Source organism: Chlorocebus sabaeus, chromosome 17, assembly GCF_047675955.1.
Source record: "Chlorocebus sabaeus isolate Y175 chromosome 17, mChlSab1.0.hap1, whole genome shotgun sequence".
Classification (NCBI taxonomy): domain Eukaryota; kingdom Metazoa; phylum Chordata; class Mammalia; order Primates; family Cercopithecidae; genus Chlorocebus; species Chlorocebus sabaeus.
In genome coordinates, this window is record NC_132920.1 from 29,445,260 (window position 1) to 29,466,409 (window position 21,150).

Here is a 21,150-nt window from a genome sequence, read left to right on the forward strand (position 1 = left end):
TTCCCACCCAAATCTCACTGTGAATTGTCTTGTGAATTGTAATCCCCACATATTGGGGGAGGGACCTGATGGGAGGTGATTGAATCATGGGGATGGTTCCCCCAAGCTGTGGAAGTCAGTGGTTGAACCCGTTTTTCCTAATGCTCCTCTCAGTACTGCCCTCCCATAATAGGCCCCGGTGTGTGTTTTTCTCTCCCTGTGTCCATGTGTTCTCATTGCTCAGCTCACAACTATAAGTGAGAACATGTGGTGTTTGGTTTCTCGTTCCTGTGTTAGCTTGCTGAGGATAATGGCTTCCAGCTTCATCCATGTCCCGGCAAAGGACTTGATCTCATTCCTTTTTTATGGCTGCATAATATTCCATGGTGTATATGTACCATATAAGGGGATTTTCCCCACTTCACTCTGCATTTCTCTCTCCTGCCACCATGCGAAGAAGGACATGTTTGCTTCCCCTTCTGCCATGATTGTAAGTTTCCTGGGGCAGCCTCCTCAGCCATGCAGAACTATGAGTCAACTGAGCTCTTTCCTTTATAAACTACCCAGTCTTAGGTATTTCTTTATAGCAGTGTGAGAACAGACTCATACAACTTCTAACTGATAGAGTAATGCTGACATAACAGTTTGTGACTCTGGGTGTAGAATGTGAAACTCACTGTAGCTTCCACCTTCTCTCTCTCTCTGTCTCTAGGATCATGAGCTCTGGGGGAATCCAGCTGCTGTGGCATAAGCAGCCCTGCATGAAGGTCCATGTGGCTAAGAACTGAGGCTGCCTGGGACCAGAGAACAAGAAACTAGGCCTTTTCCAACAGCCATGTGAGTGAGCCATGTTTCAAGTGAATCCCCAGCCCCAGTGAAGCCCTCAGACAATGCAGTCCTAGGCTGACAACCGGACTGCAACCTTGTGAGAGGCCCTGAGCCAGAAGCATTCAGGGAAACCTCTCCTGGATTCCTGACCATTAGAAACTGTGAGAGATGATGAATATTTGTTGTTTTGAGCTGCTAAGCTTTACATAATTTGTTATGCAGTAGTAAATAACTAATACATTTTCACAAGAGGATGTATTATTACACATTAATTTGCATTTGCTCTAAATTTATCATCATCATATTACTATTTTTGAGACAGGGTCTCACTCTGTCACCCAGGCTGGAGTGCAGTGGCATGATCATCACACACTGCAGTGTCAACCTCCTGGGCTCAAGGGATCCTCTGATCTCAACCTCCTGAGTAGCTGGGACAGCAGGCATGAATTAACATGCCTGGCTAATTTTCTATTTTTTATTCTTTTGTAGAGATGGGAGTTTCACCATATTGCCCAGGCTTATCTTGAACTTCTGCAGTCAAAGCTGCCTTCCTCTGCCTTCGAAAGTGCTAGGACTGCAGGCGTGAGACACCACACCTGGGCTAAAATAACTATAAGATAATAAACATGTAACTTAGTTTTAAAAGGTAAGGAGAATTTCCACGGCTGAAGAGGACGTTTTATTACCATTCACAATGATCACTTTACTACAACTCCAATTTCCAACTGTGTCCCAATAAAACACAAAAGGAAGATCCAACCCTTGCTGGGCTGATTCTATGATGGCCCCAACAACCAGCTCCTGGTCATTCACCTTCCCGCAGTTATTCAACCAACTCTAATGTAGGTGCTGCTGTGAAGGGATTTAGCAGATATAATTAAGCGCTTCAATTAGTTGACTTTAGGCTGGGTTTCTCCTGCTTGGAATGTCCTAATCAGATGAGCCCTTTAAAGGACCGAGTTCTTCCTGAGCATAGAGATTCACAATGTGAGAGGGATTCAGCATGAGGGGTTTCCTCCCCCGTGGGCTTTGAAAATGAAGAGGCTATGTAGCAAAGAACGCTGGTGGGCACCAGGAATTGAGCGCAGCCCTCCCTGTTCTCTACAGTGACAGCCAGCGAAGAACAGCGATCTCAGTCTTACAACTGCCAGAAACTGCATTCCGCCACCTCTGTATAAGCCTGAAGGAGGATTCAAAATGAAAACACAGCTTTGGGAAGCCCGGAATAGACATTCTGTCCACATCATGCCCAGATTTCTGACTAAGGAACTATAAACAGATAAACGGGTGTTGTTTGGCCAGGTGTGGTAGTGCATGCCTGTAATCCTAACATTTGAAGAGCTGACACAAGAGGATCACTTGCAGCCAGGACTTTGAGACTAGTCAGGATAATACAGCGAGACACTCGTCTCTACAGTTTTTTTTAAATTACCTTGACATGGTGGCACTTGCCTGCAGTCCTAGCTACTCTGAAGACTGAGGCAGGAGGGTCCCTTGAGACCAGAAGTTTGAGGCTGCAGTGAGCCATGATCATGTGACTGCGCTTCACCCTGGATGACAGAGGGAGACTCTGTCTCTAAAAACAAATCAGTGAATACAATAAATGGGTGTGTTTAAAGCCAATGTTTGTGACAATTTGCTACACACTCTTGTAAAATTCATACAGAGACTCAAAAGACTCGTGGAATGAATTGATGAATTGATATGCACACTAGTTACATAAAATAAAATATATTTTAACTTTTTCAGTGTTTTACGTTTTATAATTTTCTGTGATGCAATTTAATACACTCATATTTCATTCAGTCAGTCAAGAAAAATTCATTTAGTCCCTACGATGAACCAGGTATGCCCTCATATGCTCAAGTGCCTGACATTCTAGAAGCTTCACAAGAGCAAGGTGGAGCCACTGGAGTGTTTTAGGTGGAGAAATGACACACTGTGACTCGCAGCAGCAGGACCACTGTGGAGAGAACAGTCATGTACGTAGCAGTCATGGAACAGTGCTACATCCACAATTCAGGAGTGACAGGGTGGTGGGGATTAAGGGGAGAAGAGGGCCTGAGGGATGAGAGGGACGGAGGGAAGGGCTGGAGAAGCAGAAGTTGAGGAAAAGGAGCAGAGGGAAAGAATTCCAAAGCAGCAGAATTCTTAGATTTAAATATGTTGTTTTATAGATTTTAATACATCCATCTACAGAGCCTCGCAGGGTGACCTTTGAGGTTAGCCTTTAATGTCTTATGTGGATCTGCCTAGAAACTAATCGTTTTTTATGTTAATCAGGTTTAAAGGTACTAAGTATTCCTAAAAAGTATACACGCCACTTACATGTGGATACTTCCTGAAAACAGGCAGTGCATGAGCACTAGTGAGGGGCATTGTGACTGTATTGAACACTTGCAACTGTGAGGTGAATAAAGTCTGTACTGACTCCTGGTTGCAACATACAGTACCACAGTGTGCTGCTTTGTATTGAGGAGATGTCCTGGACTTATGGGGAAACTCAAGGCTATGGAATGGTGGTAAATTTAAAATGCAAGTGGGAGTCACAGATACATTGTCTGGGAAAGTGAAACTTAGGAGCTTTGTGAGTCTTGTTGTAACGCTTTTAGACACATTTATATATCAAGGGGCCAAAGTCACATTTTTTACCAATTAGATTCCTGATCATTCAGGGGTTACCAAGATTCTGCTACCCACTGTAGTTAATAAACAAAAAGCAAACTGCTCTCTGTTCTATCTCATGCACTTAGGCACAACTTTTCCAGATTTAAAGAGAAAGAAAAAAGAAAAGAAAAAGAAGCCCTGTCTCTACACTTCCATTCCCAGGGCAAGCTCACTCTCTGGCACCAAGCTCTCTGGGGTGAGTTTTCTTCTAGAAGAGTCCACTGGGACAGGTAAGGAGTAGGAGGCAGGGAGTCCAGTTCTGGGACGCGGAGTCCGTGATGAAAAGTGAAGAGAGACGGACGGGGCCCATGCCGTGTGTTTCTCCCTGGTTTCTCAGACAGCTCCTGGGCCAAGACTCAGGGAGACATTGAGACAGAGCGCTTGGCACAGGAGTAGCGGGTCAGGGCGACGTCCCAGGGCCCCAGGCGTGGCTCTCAGGGTCTCAGGCCCCACAGGCAGTGTATGGATTGGGGAGGCCCCGTGTTGAGGATTCCCCATCTCCGCAGAGTTTCTCTCCTTCTCCCAACCTGTGTCGGGTCCTTCTTCCTGGATTCTCACCGGGCGACTCCAGTTCTCACTCCCATTAGGTAACAGGTTTTTAGAGAAGCCAGAGTCGCCGCGGTCCGGGTTCTAAAGTCCTCGCTCACCCACTCGGACTCAGATTCTCCCCAGACGCCAAGGATGGTGGTCATGGCGCCCCGAACCCTCCTCCTGCTGCTCTCGGGGGCTCTGGCCCTGACAGACACCTGGGCGGATGAGTGCGGGATCGGGAGATGGCCTCTGCGGGGAAGAGCCAGGGGTCTGCCCAAGGGTGGTGCAGGACCCGGGGAGCCGCGCGGGGAGAAGGGTCGGGCGGGTCTCAGCCCCTCCTCGCCCCCAGGCTCCCATTCCATGAGGTACTTCAGCGCTGCCGTGTCCCGGCCCGGCCGCGGGGAGCCCCGCTTCATCCCTGTGGGCTACGTGGACGACACGCAGTTCGTGCGGCTCGATAGCGACGCTGCGAGTCCGAGGATGGAGCCGCGGGCGCCGTGGGTGGAGCAGGAGGGGCCGGAGTATTGGGAAGAGGAGACACGGATCGCGAAGGCCCACGCACAGACTGACAGAGTGAACCTGCGGACCCTGCGCAGCTGCTACAACCAGAGCTAGGCCGATGAGTGACCCCGGCCCGGGGCGCAGATCACGATCCCCCACCTCCATGCCCTACGGACGACCGGGTTACTCCAGAGTCTCCAGGTCTGAGATCCACCCCGAGGCCGCGGGACTCGCCCAGACCCTCTACCTGGGAGAAGCCCACGCGCCTTTACCAAAATCCCTGCGGGTTGGTCCGGGAGGGGGCGAGGTTTGGTGGGCGGGGCTGACCGAGGGGGCGGGGCCAGGGTCTCACACCCTCCAGTGGATGATTGGTTGCGACCTGGGGCCCCACGGGCGCCTCCTCCGCAGGTGTGAACAGTTCGCCTACAATGGCCAGGATTACCTCGCCCTGAACGAGGACTTGTGCTCCTGAACCGCAGTGGACACTGTGGCTCAGATCTCCAAGCGCAAGTGTGAGGCGGCCAAAGTGACTGAACGAAGGAGAGCTTACCTGGAGGGCACGTGAGTAGAGTGGCTCCACAGATATCTGGAGAATGGGAAGGAGACGCTGCAGCGTGCGGGTACCAGGGGCCATGAGGCACCTCCCCGATCTCCTGTAGACCTCCCAGGCTGGCCTAGCACAAGGAGAGGAGGAAAATGGGAGCAACACTAGAATAGCGCCCTCCCTCTGGTCCTGAGGGAGAGGAATCCTCCTGGGTTTCCAGATCCTGTACCGGAGAGTGATTCTGAGGGCCCGCCCTGCTCTCTGGGACAGTCAAGGGATGAAGTCTCTGAGGGAGTGGAGGGGAAGACAATCCCTGGAATACTGATCAGGAGTTCCCTTTGACCCCACAGCAGTCTTAGGCACCAGGACTTTTCCCCTCAGGCCTTGCTCTCTGCCTCACACTAAATGTGTGTGGGAGTCTGACTCCAGCTCCTCTGAGCCCTTTGGCCTTCACTCAGGTCAGAATCGGAAGTCCCTGCTCCCCCGCTCTGAGATTAGAACTTTCCAAGGATTAGGAGATTATCCCAGGTGCCCGTGTCCAGGCTGGTGTCTGAGTTCTGTGCTCCCTCCCCCCCGCTCCCCGCCCCAGGTATCTGGTTCATTCTTAGGACGGTCACATACTGGTGCTGCTTGAGTGTCCCATGAGAGATGCAAAGTGCCTGAGTTTTCGGACTCTTCCTTTCAGACCCCCCCAATTCGCACGTGACCCACCATCCTGTCTTTGACTATGAGGCCACCCTGAGGTGCTGAGCCCTGGGCTTCTACCCTGCGGAGATCAGACTGACCTGGCAGCGGGAGAGTGAGGACTAGACCCACGACGTGGAGTTCGTGGGGACCAGGCCTGCAGGGGATGGAACCTTCCAGAAGTGGGCAGCTGTGGTGGTGCCTTCTGGAGAGGAGCAGAGATTCACGTTCTATGTGCAGCACCAGGGGCTGCCTGAGCCCCTCATGCTGAGATGGAGTAAGGAGGGAGATGGAGGTATCATGTCTCTTAGGGAAAGCAGGAGCCCCTCTGGAGACCTTTAACAGGGTCGGTGGTGGGGCCTGGGGTCAGAGACCCTCACCTTCCCCTCCTTTCCCAGAGCAGTCTTTCCAGCCCACCATCCCCATCATGGGCATCATTGCTGGACTGGTTGTCTTTGCAGCTGTTGTCACTGAAGCTGTGGTCACTTTTGTGCTGTGGAGGAAGAAGAGCTCAGGTAAGGAAGGGGTGACAAGTGGAGTCTGAGTTTTTTTGTCCCACTGAGGGTTCCAAGCCCCAGGTAGAAATGCCCTGCCTGGTTACTGGGAAGCACCATCTACACTCATGGGCCGACCCAGCCTAGGCCCTGTGTGCCAGCACTTACTCTTTTGTAAAGCACATGTGACAAAGAAGCACAAATTTATCACCTTGATGATTGTAGTGATGGGGACCTGATCCCAGTAATCACAGGTCAGGGGAAGGTCCCTGGCTAAGGACAGACCTTAGGAGGGCAGTTAGTCCAGGACCCACATCTGCTTTCCTTGTTTTCCCTTATCCTGCCCTGGGTCTGCAGTCACACATTTCTGGAAACTTCTCTGGAGTCCAAGACTAGGAGTTTCCTCTAGGGCCTCATGGCGCTGCCACCTTTCTGACCTCTCAAAGGACATTTTCTTCCCACAGATAGAAAAGGAGGGAGCTACTCTCAGGCTGCAAGTAAGTATGAAGGAGGCTGATCCCTGAGATCCTTGGGATCTTGTGGTTGGGAGCCCATGGGGGAGCTCACTCAGGCAATATTTCCTCCTCTGGCCATATCTCCTGTGGGCTCTGACCAGGTCCTGTTTTTGTTGTCCCCCAGGCAGTGACAGTGTCCAGGGCTCTGATGTCTCTCACGGCTTGTAAATGTAAGACCCTGGGGGCCTGATGTGTGTGGGTTGTTGGGGGGAACAGTGGACACAGCTGTGCCATGAGGTTTCTTTGACTTGGATGTATTGAGCATGTGCTGGGCTGTTTCAAGTGTCACCCCTCACTGTGACAGATATGAATTTGTTCATGAATGTTTTTCTGCAGTCTGAGACAGCTGCCCTGTGTGGGACTGAGTGGCAAGATTTGTTAACTCTTTCCCTTTGTGACTTCAAGAACCCTGACTTCTTTTTCTGCAAAGGCATCTGAATGTGTCTGTGTTCCTGTAGGCATAATGTGAGGAGGTGGAGAGACCAGCCCAACCCCATGTCCACCATGACCCTCTTCCCCAGGCTGACCTGCATTCCTTCCCCAATCACCTTTCCTGTTCCAGAAATGGGGCTGGGATGTCTCCATCTCTGTCTCAACTTTATGGTGCACTGAGCTATAACTTCTTACTTCCCTATTAAAATTAGAATCTGAGTATAAATTTACTTTTTCAAATTATTTCCAAGAGAAGTTGATGGGTTAATTAAAGGAGAAGATTCCTGAAATTTGAGAGACAAAATAAATGGAAGACATGAGAACCTTCCACGGTACACGTGTTTCTTGTGCTGATTTGTTGCAGAGGAGGAGACTAGATGGGGCTGTGTACAGTGGGTGCTCAGGCCACCATGAACTTTATGTGGTCACTGCTCAGCTGGGTCATCTTTGCTGCTCCATCGTCCTTGGCCCTTCAGTAGAACCTTGTCCCACCAGGACCTGTGATCACAGGTGTTAGGCAGGAATCTAGACCCAACATGGCGGCGTTACCCGGCGTAGCAGGCCTTTTGTTAAAGACTCCCTTCACCCTTGTACACACCCGCAGACTTACATGCGTCAGAGTTCTGGCTAGGCAACCACACTCCCCCATGACCCGCAGCTCACCTGCATTCCACAAGTTCGTAAACAGCAGTTTCGGTTGACAGTTTCCAAAGATCCCTTCCTCATGACCCTTACTCAACTCCTGCCCTAGTAGTTTCAAGACCCCCCAGGCCCTGTTTGCACAACCAGCTTCCCTACCTCTCAGGCTATGAAAAGCCCCTCAGCGCTAATTCCTCGGCCCGCACTTTTGGACCAAGAAACCTCGCCTGCGAGTCCTAATAAAGTCTATTCTCACTGCCATTTGCCTTGTGTCTTCATTCCCGGTTTGGCTCCAGCCTCAGTTTACCTTTACAACAGGGACTTGGATATCACCCAGGGTGGCCCCTACACATAGAAGTTCCTGTGTTATCAGAAGAAAAATTTTCAGACCCCTATACCTCTTCCCCTCCTTCCAGGTCTCTTTCAATTGTATTTCCATCTTTCCATCTTTTCCCCAACCTTCTTCTTCTTTTTTTTTTTTTTTTTTTTTTTTGAGACTGAGTCTCACTCAGGCTGGAGTGCAGTAGCGCCATCTCGGCTCACTGCAACCTCCACCTCCTGGGTTCAAGTGATTCTCCTGTCTCAGTCTCCCTAGTAACTGAGACTACAGATACGTGCCACAACGCCCAGCTTATTTTTTATATTTTTAGTAGAGGTGGAATTTCACCATATTAGACAGGATGGTCTTGATCTCCTGACCTTGTGATCTGCCCACCTCTGCCTCCCAAAGTGCTGGGATTACAGGCATGAGCCACCAAGCCTGGCCTCCCCAACATTCTTAAAGGAAGCAGATTCTGAAACTTCCAGAGGAGAGGTCCCAGAGTTTTTCATCATAGGTTATTTTCTATTGGAACTCCTCTTCTGCTCTCTCTCCTACTCTTCTTCCTGCCCTGAGTTGTAGTAATCCTAGTGCTGGCTCCAATCCAAACTCATGGATTTGTAAAGCAGAGTCTAATTTAGATTCACATGTGGTTGGATAATTGGACCCATAAGCCTAGGGTTATCTTTCCTGAAGAGAAATATGTGTTTGTGTGCTGCAGTGTGCAGCAGCGTTGGTGAAGGAGGAGGGAGGGAGGGAGGACACAAAAGTAGCCCTGGCAAGAAAAGCACTGGTGCATTTATGTCCACATGAGATAATATTGTTCTGTAGCTGCTACAAAATGACATTTGACCTGAGGTTACATTAATAAAGGTATTGCCTTTAGAATAGGGAGGTGCTCTACAGTGATCATCCATTCAACTGACATTTGTTGTCTGCTAGGGATATGACTGCTTTTGCATTTAGAAAACATCATTAAAGTAAAAACAGAAACATTTCTGGCCTTGTGGTGTATACGTTCTAGATGCAAGCTTGTCCAACCCGTGGCTCTCGGGATGCATGTGGCCCGGGACAGCTTTAGAATGTGACGACTTTTTTGTTTATTTGTAGTGGCAGATATCATGAAAATTATCCATGCACCTTTTTTTCTTTTCTCTATTTTTTTCTGCTCACCAGCTGTCATTAGTGTATTTTTTGTGTGTGGCTCAAGACAACTCTTCCCATGCGAACCAGGGAAGACAAACTATTGGACACCTCTGTAGGCAGATGATAGATATAGTATAAGCAGAGTAGGAACAGAAGATGCTTGAGTGAGAAAGTGGCAAGTGCTGTGTGGCAGGTGATCCAGAGTGTGGGCTGTGGGGACAGGGAGGTGGCTGTTGTGCTGGGTGGCAGGTGATCCAGAGTGCGGGCTGTGGGGACAGGGAGGTGGCTGTTGTGCTGGGTGGTCAGCATGGGTCTTGTTGCAAATGTGACCTGGGAGTAAAGATTTGAGGGATGTGAGGAGTTGTCCACAGGGATGTCTAGGAAAGTTCTTTTCAGGCAGGGAACCTTCAGTGCAGATGCACTAGGGCAGGAAATTGTCTGTGTTCCTGGGAGGATGAAGAGGTCAGAAGGGTTGAACAGAGAGAAACTGAAATGAGGTCAGAGGTGTGGACAGAGCAGGTAGCCCTGGAGGGTGCGGGAAGGGTGTTGACCTTTGCGCTGAATGACATGGGGAGTTAGAGGACAGTTTAGAAAAGTGGGACATGGTAGGACTTACCCTTTGAAAGCTTCACTCTGGCTGCTGTGCTGAGAACAGAATTGAGAGGTGGGGACCAGTGAGGCAGTGGGGAAAACAGTGGGAAAGGAGTGGAATATTCCAGAATGGAGATGTTGTTTACCTTGACTGGGGTGTGAGCAGGGGAAATAGTGGGAAGTGAAGGGATTCTGGATGAATGTGAAGATGGACTTCACAGCACTTGCTAATGGATTTATCTGTGGTGTGAGAAGAAGAATCAAGGGCACCCACAGTGTTGGACTGAGTGAGCAGAAGGCTGGAGCTGCTGTCAGTGGAGATGGGGAGACTCTGGCAGGAGCATACAGAGGAGAGGGCATCGCAGGCATTCGGTGGAGGAGACATCTACGAGGAATGCAGGTGAGGGGCCCAGATGCCTCTGCAGCTACAGATTCATCATCCAATCACTCTCCTACTTCCGCCACCCCTGTGTCTCAGAGCCAGAGCACTGATTCTCCCCTGGGCTGTCTGCACAGGCAGGTGAAAGTCAGAGAAGTTACGGTCTGCTGTTGGTTATAATAAGTCACAGATTATTGTGCTTTCTTAGATAATTAAAGAAATAATAAGATAATTTTTAACTAGAACACTTATTGAGAAGACCACAATAACGCAAAGATTTTATTCATCTAAAGAAGGCAACATAAGAAAAATAGTTGAGCAAGAAAAAGATAATATTAGAAGGCAGCAAATGACAATGTACAAACTTAAACCCAATGAGGTCAACAATTACATTAAACATAATGGACTCAAACACTCCAATTACAAGACAAATAGTGCAGAGGGGTAAAAATAAATAAGTAAATAAATAAATAACCGTAGGTTATTTACAAAAGCCATAATTTCAGTAGAAGGTACAGAAAAGTTAAAAGGATAGAAAAGAAATACCAGACAAACATTCATGAAAAACCACATGGAGATGCCATTTAGAAAAATTACAGGACATGAGTCTCCTGAGACATGGAGAACATGCAGACAGCTCACACTGTGTTTTTCCTTTTTTTCAGAGACAGGGTCTGTTGCCCAGGCTGCAATGCAATGGTGATATCATACCTCACTATAACCTCAAACTCCTGGGCTGAAGCAATTCTCCTGCCTCAGCCTTCCGAGTAGCTAGGACGACAGGCATGTGCTGCCACACCTGCTATAATGTCTCATTTTCTCATTTGCTGTGCTGTGATCAAGGAAACAATATCGTGCCATGTATTTTACTTGCAGCAGGTACACAACAATGTCAGGTGAATGAAGAAACAAAACCATTTAGTAATCCAAGCCATATCCACATTTACATTTTACAGGTGAGGAGCAACATCCCAGACAAGTAAAATAAACTGATTTACATCATCCAGAGCAGAATCGAGAACATATTCGCTGTGCTAAAGGAATCAGAGCTCTACCAGGGGTCATAGCAGGTATCATGCAAGTCAGATACGCTAATTACTAGAATGGGAATTGATACATTTTGAGATATACTAAACAAAGGGTTTGGGAGGATTAATTGAATGCAGAAATAAAGGAATAAAATAGATTTGTTTAAAAGATGGATACAATCTTTAAAGAAACAACTTTTTTTTAAAGTGACCTTATGTAGACCAAAGCAGAGATGAGCTCAAGTGTCAGGTGGGAAAATGCCTAAGTGCAGCTTCCAGACCCAAGGGAGAACTAAAAATCCTGGGACATTTTCGGTTGTCACGTGGGGATTGGTGGGAGGGGGTGAGTGGGGGTGCTGCCGGCAAACCTCCCACAATGCACAGGGCAGGCCACAAGGGAGTCTCTGTCCCAAACTGTTTATAGTGCTGCTGTTGAGAAACCCGCCCCAGAGGTAAGTGCTGTAGTGTCCTCACCATTTCACCGATTAAGAAACTAAGGCACCAGGAGAAAAGTGTCAGTAGGACCAGAGCTGCAGGTTGAATCCGGGCCACCTGGCTGCAGGGTCTTGGCTCCCCTGATTAAGTCAGGGACCCCGGAGCCGACCACAAACAATCCCAGCTGAGTGGTGCCTTCATGGTCTGTGGGCGCCCCCTGGTGTTGACACTGGGCCTGTGGCCAAATGAGGCTTGAGGGAAAAGGAAAAAACAGGTTTGGGTAGTGGGATAGTCCTTGAGGCTCTCCAGATTTCAAGCCATGACTTACACTCAGAAAAAATAATGTCTGCCTTAATTATCTATCCAGCCCTGTTTTTCCCAGTCCCGTCCAGTTCCCTCCCTCGACTCCATCAACATCAGTACCTGCCAGATGCCCAGCACCCACCATGTGAGGAGTGAAAAGGCCCCAGGACTAAAGGACAAGATGAGGTTCCACACAGTCATCCCTCCCTTCCTAGAGTTCTAACTCTGTGCCTTTAGTGTTTAGGCTCTTAACCTGGGGTCCGCGAACCCACTTTCCTGTGACACTGCATGCAGAAGTAATGTTACATGCACACATGACTTCATTACAGGACACTGGATATTAATATTCATCTGATCAACGGGGGGCCCAAGACACTACTCTTCCTCCAACAGTTTGTGATCCTCTGAATTCAAGAAAAGGTAGAGATTGAGGGAGGTCCTAACTCCAAATCTTCTACCACTTCTAGGGAAGTGCTGAAAAGAAGTGCAAAGTACTCAGCCCGCTCTGGGGATACACCGGGAAGGCAGAGGGTTGATGGATTTCAAATTCTGTTATGCCCAGACCGTTTGTTCCCCAAAGAAGACCATCAGAGTCCAGAGTCAAAGCCAAGCGGCAAGGATCTTTTACTGCAAGTTCGAACTTGGTACCTCCATTCCACAACATACAAGAGGGCCCGGAACAATGCAAGTGCTTGCCTTTTATAGCCCGAGGTAAATACACCCGTGAGACACCCGTGAAGGGTCTGTGCTGAGGAGGACCAGTACAAGAGGAAAGAAGGCCTATGGGTAGTTGAGATAGAGGAAGGCATCTGTCTCCTGCCCATCCCTGGGCGATGGAATGTCTCCGTGTAAAACCCGATTGTATGTTCTATTTACTGAGATAGGAGAAAACCACCTTAGGGCTGAAGGTGGGACGTGCAATGCTGCTCTTTATGCACTAAAAAGGTTTATGGAGACGTTTGCATGTGCGTATCAAGGCACAGCACTTTTCCTTAAACTTATTCATGTCCCAGAGATCTTTATTCATATGTCTTACTGCTGACCTTCTCCCTACTATGATCCTATTGTCCTGCCACTTCCCCTTTTCCAAGATGGTAAAGATAATGATCAATAAATACTGAGGGAACTCAGAGACCGGTGGAGGTGTGGGTCCTCTGTATGCTGAGCGCTGGTCCCCTGGGCCCACTTTTTCTTTCTCTATACTTTGTCTCTGTGTCTCATTTCTTTTCTCAAGCCTCTCCTTCCACCTAACGAGAAACGCCCACAGGTGTGGAGGGGCAGGCCACCCCTTCAATATAGGGTTTTTCCTCATCATGAAGGTCCTCTGAAGGGACCTTCTCCCTTCAGCAGTGCATAGTGAGGCCATTGCTGTGTAAAAAGATAGAATCTCCTTGATTCCTGACGTTTACATTTACTACTCACTTCTTTGACTTTGTAGATGCCAATTTTGACATCTTTCGGTTATTTTCCTTACTCTATCCAAGCAGAGGATTTAAACTCGTTTCTGAAGCAGAAAACCAGGGACTGGTTATGAGCTATCACCCCACTTTGTGGCAATAAGCATAAGAGATCGTGGGCCAACAGAATGTGTAGCAAGGTAAACATAAACTCTTCATTTCAGCCTATATTTCTCTTTGTCTGGTGACGTTCTAGTCTTGCTCCAGTCTTAACATTTTAAAACATATAATTTTATTTAAATTTCATTTTATAGGAAGTCATATATATTCATTTCTGTTGGGTTTGTCAGTGAAAGTCTTCTCAAAACAACTGTGGAGGAAAGACAGGTAAATAAATGCACGGTGCTCCCATGTGTTAGTGCTCACTGCATCTCACAAATGTGTCAGCCCCACTGCGACATACGGTGTATCAACAAATGGTGCTGGGAACCTGGATATCCACATGCAAAAGAATGATGCTGGAGAAAATTCATGCCCTTCCATTACACCCTTTTCAATAATTAAGTCAGAATGACTCAACGAACTAACCTTAAGAGTTGAACTTGTAAAACCCTTAAGAAAGCACTGAGGAGAATCTTATGGACATTAGAATTGGTAGTGATTTCTTGGCTGGTGACCAAAAGCACAAGTAATAAAGAAAAATGACAATTAGACTTCATCAAAATGTAAAAACTTTTTTTGCATCAAAGGACACTATTAAAAGAGGCAAAAGAAAATACACAGAATAGGAGAAACTATTTGCCTATCATATATCTGATATAAAGAATTAATATCCAGAATATGTAAAGAACTATAATTCAACAATAGCAAAACAACCTCATTCAAAAATTGGTGAAATACATGAATAGACAATTATCCAAAGAAGATATACAATAAGGACATAAAAATATCCTTATTGGACATAAAAATTCCAACAAGGACATAAAAATATGGTAAACTTCACTAGGCCAAGTGTTGAAGATGTGGAGAAACGGGAACACTTGCACACTGCTGGTGAGAGTGAACAGGGGTGCAGCCACCATGGAAAACAGTATACTGGTTCCTCAAGAAAGTAAAAATAGAATTACTGTATGAGACAACAATTCCACTTTTGGGCATATCGTCAAAAGAACGAGAGCAGGAACTCACACAGATATTTGCACACTCAGGCCCATAGCAGCACTATTTCCAATACCCAAAAGGTGGAAGCAACCGAGTGTCCATTGAGGATGACTGGATAAACAACCCACGGTGCACACACACATGGACTATTATTCAGCCTCAAAAGTGAATAAAATTCTGATTGAATGAACCTTGAAAGCACTGTAAGTGAAATAAGCCAGAAATAAAAAACAAATATGATATTTTACTTATATGAGGTAGCTAGAATAAGCTAATTCATAGAAACGGAAAGCAGAATAGAGGTTACCAGGGAATGGGCAGTTATGGTTTAATGGGTAGAGTTTCTGTCTGGGAAGATGAAAATGTTCTGGAAATGGATATTGGTGGTGGTTACATAACACTGTAAATGTGTTTAATGCCACCAAACTGTACACTGAAAAAATAGTTGGATGGTAAATTTTATATTATATGTCAGGCCTCTGAACCCAAGCCATCGCATCCCCTGTGACTTGCAGGTGTATGCCCAGATGGCCTAAAGTAACTGATGAATCACAAAAGAAGTGAAAATGCCCTGCCCCACCTTAACTGATGACATTCCACCACAAAAGAAGTGAAAATGGCCAGTCCTTGCCTTAAGTGATGACATTACTTTGTGAAAATCCTTTTCCTGGCTCATCCTGACTCAAAAAGCTCCCCCACTAAGCACCCTGTGACCCCTACTCCTGCCCGCCAGAGAACAACCCCCCTTTCACTGTAATTTTCCTTTACCTACGCAAATCCTATAAAACGGCCCCACCCTTATCTCCCTTCGCTGACTCCTTTTTCGGACTCAGCCTGCCTGAACCCAGGTGAAATAAATAGTCATGTTGCTCACACAAGGCCTGTTTGGTGGTCTCTTCACACGGTCGCGCATGACCGTATGTTTGTTTTACCACAATTTTTAAAAATGTATCAACACTAAATCCAATCACAGCTCTCATCGAGATTTTTTAATGCCGGTGTTTCAACAAGCACATTGCCGCTGTGGAGGGGAGGTCCTTGGAGTTCTTATGCCACCATGTTCTTTTGTGTCACTCCTCAGCCACTTTTGAATTATGCTTATGCGTCACATTCCTGATCTGCTAAGTACTTTCAAGAAAGTTATTCATATGGTCAAAATTCATCAAGCACCTAACTTGTTCTTGGGGCTGTACTCTACGGAGTTGATCTCAGAAAAAAGAATCAAATTCGTTGGACTTCATAGATGGCACAGGTGGGGAGTTGGAATACGGGTAAGGAAATCATAACACAACAGGTTACTGTATTTTATATTATTTTTTCCTTTGAATGCTACATTATTAATATTTTATAATAACTACTGACAGGTACCAATGATTACAAATTAAAGTTTCTGCTTTCTTTCTCTGTTTCTTTCTTATATATTTCACTATTTTTAGACTGACTGGGCATTTTGGAGATAGTCCAACAGTTTCATTTATACGATAATATTTTGTTTTACTCTTATTCCTTAAAGAGAGATTTGCCAGCCACAAATTTCTGGTTGGACATTGGTTTTCTCTCAGCTCTCGATCATTATGCCTCTTCTGGCAGCTGTGGGCTGACAGGGAAAAATCAATTACATCATAAACCAGTTGTTTCTTAGATGATCTGTGTTTCTTCTGTGGCTACTTTTAAGATGACTGTTTCCCTTTAACATCTGAGGTTCCAGTGCAGTGTGAGTAAATTTGCATCTCTTCATTCACAGTGCTATGTATACACTTGCTTCACCTTTACCCATAAACTATGGAATGCCTCATACATTTACTCACTTTGTGATGTGTAGGAATTTGACTAATGTTAAATCTCGTTTGACCACCATGTACACTGTGAAATCTAGAATATTGGCCCCACAAATATCTCCAAGCCCTAAGCTTCATCACCTTTAGATATGTTACCTTACAAAACAAAAGAGAATTTGTCAATATGATTAACAGGATGGACCTTTATTTGTGGAGATTATCTTGGATTTTCTGGGTGAGCCCAATCTGATAATGAGTCCTTAAAAGTAGAGATGACTGAAGAAATGTGGGTCAGATGGAGTGTTGAATTTCTTTTACAGTAATTTCTTCATCTACTAAAATATGGTCATCTCTGTTTTTTAATTCTTTAGGTGGTGAAATGCATTAAAAGATTTACAGTTTATTTATTATTGCATTCTTGGGATACATAACTTGGTCAAGATAATCTGTTCATTGCACACAGGTAGATATAGTCTACTAATATTTTTCTCAGGATTTTCTTTTTTTTTTTTTTTTTTTTTTTGAGTCTACCAGGAATTTTTATTGAATTTACAATATTTTTAGGAAGAAAACAAATAACTATGATTTTTATTTTACAGATAGAAAACCTAAGATGTATAAAATTTTTCCCAAAGTCACTGTTAAAAACAAATTGAGCAGCATAATATTAGATATCTTTGGAAAGAATGGGGAGAATAAACAAACTGTTCATGGAACTTGAGTCTTCCGACTTCCAGATCAGATTCACTTAAAAATGCTATTCCTTTTTTAAAGTCCTCAGTCTTTATGTCAAAATGGAAATGCACCAGCCTGGGCAACTGAAGACTCCATCTCTACAAATATATATATATATATATTTTTTTTTAATTTATTTATTATTATTAAACTTCAAGTTGTAGGGTACATGTGCACAACGTGCAGGTTTGCTACATATGTATACTTGTGCCATGTTGGTGTGCTGCACCCATCAACTCGTCATTTACATCAGGTATAACTCCCAATGCAATCCCTCCCCCCTCCCCCCTCCCCATGATAGGCCCCGGTGTGTGATGTTCCCCTTCCCGAGTCCAAGTGATCTCATTGTTCAGTTCCCACCTACGAGTGAGAACATGCGGTGTTTGGTTTTCTGTTCTTGTGATAGTTTGCTAAGAATGATGGTTTCCAGCTGCATCCATGTCCCTACAAAGGACACAAACTCATCCTTTTTTTTTTTTTTTTTTTTTTTTTTATGGCTGCATAGTATTCCATGGTGTATATGTGCCACATTTTCTTAATCCAATCTGTCACTGATGGACATTTGGGTTGATTCCAAGTCTTTGCTATTGTGAATAGTGCTGCAATAAACATACGTGTGCATGTGTCCTTATAGCAGCATAATTTATAATCCTTTGGGTATATACCCAGTAATGGGATGGCTGGGTCATATGGTACATCTAGTTCTAGATCCTTGAGGAATCGCCATACTGTTTTCCATAATGGTTGAACTAGTTTACAATCCCACCAACAGTGTAAAAGTGTTCCTATTTCTCCACATCCTCTCCAGCACCTGTTGTTTCCTGACTTTTGAATGATCGCCATTCTAACTGGTGTGAGATGGTATCTCATTGTGGTTTTGATTTGCATTTCTCTGATGGCCAGTGATGATGAGCATTTTTTCATGTGTCTGTTGGCTGTATGAATGTCTTCTTTTGAGAAATGTCTGTTCATATCCTTTGCCCACTTTTGGATGGGGTTGTTTGTTTTTTTCTTGTAAATTTGTTTGAGTTCTTTGTAGGTTCTGGATATTAGCCCTTTGTCAGATGAGTAGATTGCAAAAATTTTCTCCCATTCTGTAGGTTGCCTGCTCACTCTGATGGTAGTTTCTTTTGCTGTGCAGAAGCTCTTTAGTTTGATGAGATCCCATTTGTCAATTTTGGCTTTTGCTGCCGTTGCTTTTGGTGTTTTAGACATGAAGTCTTTGCCCATGCCTATGTCCTGAATGGTACTACCTAGGTTTTCCTCTAGGATTTTTATGGTATTAGGTCTAACATTTAAGTCTCTAATCCATCTTGAATTAATTTTCGTATAAGGAGTAAGGAAAGGATCCAGTTTCAGCTTTCTACTTATGGCTAGCCAGTTTTCCCAGCACCATTTATTAAATAGGGAATCCTTTCCCCATTTCTTGTTTCTCTCAGGTTTGTCAAAGATCAGATGGCTGTAGATGTGTGGTATTATTTCTGAGGACTCTGTTCTGTTCCATTGGTCTATATCTCTGTTTTGGTACCAGTACCATGCTGTTTTGGTTACTGTAGCCTTGTAGTATAGTTTGAAGTCAGGTAGCGTGATGCCTCCAGCTTTGTTCTTTTGACTTAGGATTGTCTTGGAGATGCGGGCTCTTTTTTGGTTCCATATGAACTTTAAAGCAGTTTTTTCCAATTCTGTGAAGAAGCTCATTGGTAGCTTGATGGGGATGGCATTGAATCTATAAATTACCTTGGGCAGTATGGCCATTTTCACGATATTGATTCTTCCTATCCATGAGCATGGTATGTTCTTCCATTTGTTTGTGTCCTCTTTGATTTCACTGAGCAGTGGTTTGTAGTTCTCCTTGAAGAGGTCCTTTACATCCCTTGTAAGTTGGATTCCTAGGTATTTTATTCTCTTTGAAGCAATTGTGAATGGAAGTTCATTCCTGATTTGGCTCTCTGTTTGACTGTCACTGGTGTATAAGAATGCTTGTGATTTTTGCACATTAATTTTGTATCCTGAGACTTTGCTGAAGTTGCTGATCAGCTTAAGGAGATTTTGGGCTGAGACAATGGGGTTTTCTAAATATACAATCATGTCGTCTGCAAACAGGGACAGTTTGACTTCTTCTTTTCCTAACTGAATCCCCTTGATTTCTTTCTCTTGCCTGATTGCCCTAGCCAGAACTTCCAACACTATGTTGAATAGGAGTGGTGAGAGAGGGCATCCCTGTCTTGTGCCAGTTTTCAAAGGGAATTTTTCCAGTTTTTGCCCATTCAGTATGATATTGGCTGTGGGTTTGTCATAAATAGCTCTTATTATTTTGAGGTACGTTCCATCAATACCGAATTTATTGAGCGTTTTTAGTATGAAGGGCTGTTGAATTTTGTCAAAAGCCTTTTCTGCATCTATTGAGATAATGATGTGGTTCTTGTCTTTGGTTCTGTTTATATGCTGGATTATGTTTATTGATTTGCGAATGTTGAACCAGCCTTGCATCCCAGGGATGAAGCCCACTTGATCATGGTGGATAAGCTTTTTGATGTGCTGCTGAATCCGGTTTGCCAGTATTTTATTGAGGATTTTTGCATCGATGTTCATCAGGGATATTGGTCTAAAATTCTCTTTTTTTGTTGTGTCTCTGCCAGGCTTTGGTATCAGGATGATGTTGGCCTCATAAAATGAGTTAGGGAGGATTCCCTCTTTTTCTATTGATTGGAATAGTTTCAGAAGGAATGGTACCAGCTCCTCCTTGTACCTCTGGTAGAATTCAGCTGTGAATCCATCTGGTCCTGGACTTTTTTTGGTTGGTAGGCTATTAATTATTGCCTCAATTTCAGAGCCTACTATTGGTCTATTCAGGGATTCAACTTCTTCCTGGTTTAGTCTTGGAAGAGTGTAAGTGTCCAGGAAATTATCCATTTCTTCTAGATTTTCCAGTTTATTTGCATAGAGGTGTTTATAGTATTCTCTGATGGTAGTTTGTATTTCTGTGGGGTCGGTGGTGATATCCCCTTTATCATTTTTAATTGCGTTGATTTGATTCTTCTCTCTTTTCTTCTTTATTAGTCTTGCTAGTGGTCTGTCAATTTTGTTGATCTTTTCAAAAAACCAACTCCTGGATTCATTGATTTTTTGGAGGGTTTTTTGTGTCTCTATCTCCTTCAGTTCTGCTCTGATCTTAGTTATTTCTTGCCTTCTGCTAGCTTTCAAATGTGTTTGCTCTTGCTTCTCTAGTTCTTTTAATTGCGATGTTAGAGTGTCAATTTTAGATCTTTCCTGCTTTCTCTTGTGGGCATTTAGTGCTATAAATTTCCCTCTACACACTGCTTTAAATGTGTCCCAGAGATTCTGGTATGTTGTATCTTTGTTCTCATTGGTTTCAAAGAACATCTTTATTTCTGCCTTCATTTCGTTATGTACCCAGTAGTCATTCAGGAGCAGGTTGTTCAGTTTCCATGTAGTTGAGCGGTTTTGATTGAGTTTCTTAGTCCTAAGTTCTAATTTGATTGCACTGTGGTCTGAGAGACAGTTTGTTATAATTTCTGTTCTTGTACATTTGCTGAGGAGTGCTTTACTTCCGATTACGTGGTCAATTTTGGAGTAAGTACGATGTGGTGCTGAGAAGAATGTATATTCTGTTGATTTGGGGTGGAGAGTTCTATAGATGTCTATTAGGTCTGCTTGCTGCAGAGATGAGTTCAATTCCTGGATATCCTTGTTAACTTTCTGTCTCGTTGATCTGTCTAATGTTGACAGTGGAGTGTTGAAGTCTCCCATTATTATTGTATGGGAGTCTAAGTCTCTTTGTAAGTCTCTAAGGACTTGCTTTATGAATCTGGGTGCTCCTGTATTGGGTGCATATATATTTAGGATAGTTAGCTCTTCCTGTTGAATTGATCCCTTTACCATTATGTAATGTCTTTCTTTGTCTCTTTTGATCTTTGATGGTTTAAAGTCTGTTTTATCAGAGACTAGTATTGCAACCCCCGCTTTTTTGTGTTCTCCATTTGCTTGGTAAATCTTCCTCCATCCCTTTATTTTGAGCCTATGTATGTCTCTGCGTGTGAGAT

The 21,150-nt window shown here is 44.8% G+C and overlaps 1 pseudogene; it reads left to right on the forward strand.

Moving 5' to 3' along the window:
* Positions 1-4,155: 4,155 nt before the first annotated feature.
* On the forward strand, positions 4,156-7,506 carry LOC103221871 (HLA class I histocompatibility antigen, alpha chain G-like; annotated as a pseudogene).
* Positions 7,507-21,150: the final 13,644 nt, after the last annotated feature.